The following is a 3,804-nucleotide window of genomic DNA, read 5'->3' on the forward strand; positions in this document are numbered from 1 at the left end:
ATGATCCAGTGATCCTTGTGGGTCCCAGAATATCCCATGATCCAGTGATCCTTGTGGGTCACACAACATCCCGTGATCCCGTGATTCTCTGCTCTTTCCTCTCCCTTTCTGTCTGCAGGGAAACACAGGTCGGGTTTTCCTTTTTTTTCCCTGGAAGTCTCCTCATCCAGCCCGGCCCAGTTTGGGGTCGGCAGAGCCGCGTTCGAGCCGTGTTTGTCCCGTGTTTGTCCAGCGGGGTTTGTGTGCACACGAGGGAGTGAAAATCCCCCCAAATCCTCTGGTGTCCGGGTGGGGAGTCCTCTGCACCCAGAGCTCGCTGGCCACGGCCCAGCCCCGTGGGTGGAATTATCTATCCCCAGCCTCGTGGGTGGAATTACCCATCCCCAGCCCCGTGTGTGGAATTACCCATCCCCGGGATCAAAGGAGGCTTTGGAGTCTCCCTCGGTGCTGAATCACCGCAGGCCGGGCTGTGGCTGCAGGACCAGGGCTCCCATTAGACAATTAGTGCTGCATTTCCCCAAAAGTGATGCAAATGAGGGGCAATCGCTCCCAAAGGCAGATGTTTGCCGGGGTTTTTTTGCAACCTTTAGGCAGCAGCTTTGGGAAGAACGGGCAGTTTTGGGGATATCGGCACTGCCGGGAATTCCGGCACCGGGCAGAGATCAGGGCTTGGAACTGTCGGGGAAGGAGGAATCAGCCACTGAAAAGCCACTGAAAATTACTGCCCAAGAACAACTTCCAGCTCTGGAGGAGCCCACAGGTTGATCTGGGATGAGGAATTGGGCAAAACCTCTGGGATGAGGAGTTAAGCAGTACCCCTGGAATAAGGAGTTAAGCAGGAGCTCTGGGATGAGGAGTTAAAGAGGACCTTTGGGATGAGGAGTTAAAGAGGACCTTTGGGATGAGGAGTTAAAGAGGACCTTTGGGATGAGGAGTTAAAGAGGACCTTTGTCAGCTGCCTTGGAACCGGTGATTTCGTACAACAGAACTGGAATTAACAATTATTAAGCGGATAAAGTAAGAAGCTTTAAAGGAAAGGATAAAAACCTTCCAGATTTTAAGGTTCTCGTTCGGCTTTGGGTAAAAGGAGGAGGGTTCAGTGTAACTGAGTGAACACTCCTCATCCAAGACCTCTGGATTCGGGGAGCAGCCCCTGAGCCTGCCCTGCTTGGGACAGAGAGGAAGGGGTTGGGTGGGAAGGAGGTGCTAAACCTCCGCGGAGCAACAGGTAATTAAGCCAAGCCCAGTAGCGATCTCACAAGCAACCGGCTCCCTTTATCATAAACTCTTGGAGAGACTTGAAAGAAGTGGCTCAAAGGGGGAGTGACGTTTTGGGGACAGAGCGCCCGGGGCGTGTGTCAGCCCCGCATGGAAAGGAGGGCAGGGAAGCCGCGGATGTCACGCTCGGTAATTAAAGGGAAAGTGCAGCCACCCGGCCCGTCTGCAGACACCGGCCAGGGCCCGGCCGGGCGGGGCCGGCGTTGCAAAAACGCCCGGGAGGGGAAAAAAAACCACGCGGAACGCTGGCCGGGTGAAGCCGAGGAGGAGCCGGGAGGCCGAGGGGGCAATTATGGGGATGCCCGGAGCGCCGAGCTGGCTTTGGGGCAGCCGGGCTTCCAGAGTCGTTCCTGGATGGGGAGAGAGAGAGAGAGGCGGGTGCCGGACCCCGCCCGGGATCCCGGGTGGATTTCCCCGATTTCCCCGTGGGATGTTCGGGGAGAAAACTCAACCGCACAATGACGAGAACAAAGGGAACGACGGGGCCGAAGGGCGAGGGGCGGGTGTCGCTCCAGGAAATTCCCCCGGAGTTCCCCAAATGAGTCTCCTGAGCCAGCACGGCCCCGAGCTGAGGGGGAGGAGGAAGGGCCCTGATTCCCTCGGGATCACCCGGGGGCCGAGCTGGGGAAGGAAACTGTGAGTTTTTAGGATCCCACTCGGAGAAGTTTCCTCTGAAAACTGTAGGTTTACCCAATGCTGTGTTTTATCCTCCAGCAGAGCCACGGCCTGGGAGTCCTGGTGGCAGGAAAGATGGAAACATGGAATGGTTTGGGTTGGAAGGGACCTTAAAGGTGATCCAGTTCCAACCCCCTGCCACGGGCAGGGACACCTCCCACTGTCCCAGGTGGATCCAACCTGGCCTGGGACACTTCCAGGGATCCAGGGGCAGCCACAGCTTCTCTGGGAAATCCATTCCAGGGCCTCCCCACCCTCACAGGGAGGAATTTTTTCCTAACATTTGATCTAAACCTCCTCTTTTACTTGGAAGCCATTCCCCCTTGTCCTGGAACTCCCAAACACTCTCTCCATGTTTCCTGGAGCTCCTTCAGGCACTGAAAGGCCACAATTAGGTCACTCCAAAGCCTCCTCTTCTCCAGGCTGGACAATCCCAATTCCATCAGCCTTTCCTCATCCCTCTGATCTTGGTGCCTCCTCTGGACTCGCTCCAGCAGCTCCAGGAGAGCTGGAGAGGGACTTGGGACAAGGGATGGAGGGACAGACACAGGGAATGGCTTCCCACTGCCAGAGGGCAGGGAGAGATGGGATTTTGGGAAGGAATTCCCTGTGAGGGTGGGGAGGCCCTGGGATGGATTTCCCAGAGAAGATGTGGCTGCCCCCAGATCCCTGGAAGTGTCCAAGGGCAGGTTGGATCCCCCTGGGGTAGTGGGAGGTGTCCCTATCCCTGCCTGTGGCAGGGGGTGGGATGGGATGACCTTTAACATCCCTTCCAGACCATTCCATGGATCCACGCCCCTGTGCCCTCACTCCCTGGAGGAGGGATCCCCAATCCAGAGGTGCCACAACCGTTGCTTCCCTTTATCTCCCCGAACGTGTGGGTTTGTGGCAATCCAGGGAGTTCAATCTCTGGGATTGGAGGTTCCAACCCCTCGGGCTCCCTGGGAACAAAGAGTGTGGAGCCCAGTGTCTCACCTGGCTGCTCTCCAGGGCTCTGGGGCTGCAGGGAATGTTCCCGGGGATTAGGGCTGGGACCAACAGGAGCTGGTTGCCAACTCCTCCAGGACAAATCCTGCCTTTATCTCCGGTTCTCCCGGAGGAGAAACCACCACCCAGAGCCCACAGCGAGCTGCCACCTCTGGGGTGACACAGCGGGAGGTTTCTCCGAGTGTTGGTGGCAAAGTGACTCACAAAGGGCTCCCCAACCCTTCCTCAGGGTGAGAGGCACATCCCGCAGGAGCTCGGCCTTCTGTCACCTCCTTCACCCGGGCAGGGGGACCAGTGGGTGCTCCCCACCCCGGCACTGAGTGGGTGCTCATTGAGGGGGTGCTCATTGAGGGGGTGCTCCCCACCACGGCATTGAGTGGGTGTTCCCTTCCACAGCACTGAGTGGGTGCTCATTGAGTGGGTGCTCATTGAGTGAGTGCTCATTGAGTGGGTGCTCCCCACCATGGCACTGAGTAGGTGTTCCCTTCCACAGCATTGAGTGGGTGCTCATTGAGTGGGTGCTCATCGAGTGGGTGCTCCCCACCATGGCACTGAGTGGGTGCTCCCCATCACAGCACTCAGTGGGTGCTCACTCAGTGGGTGCTCACTGAGTGGGTGCTCACTGAGTGGGTGCTCCCCACCCCATCACTGCTCCTCCTGCCACCTCACACTCGGCCGTTTGTTCTGCTGAGGCAGCTGCGGGCAGATATCGAGCTCCTGGATCCCAGATCCCAGCTCTGCTCCTGGATCCCAGATCCCAGCTCTGCTCCTGGATCCCAGATCCCAGCTCTGCTCCTGGATCCCAGCTCTGCTCCTGGATCCCAGATCCCAGCTCTGCTCCTGGATCCCAGCTCTGCTCCTGGA

Source organism: Lepidothrix coronata, unplaced genomic scaffold (genome assembly GCF_001604755.1).
Source record: "Lepidothrix coronata isolate B3197 unplaced genomic scaffold, Lepidothrix_coronata-1.0 Scaffold386, whole genome shotgun sequence".
NCBI lineage: Eukaryota > Metazoa > Chordata > Aves > Passeriformes > Pipridae > Lepidothrix > Lepidothrix coronata.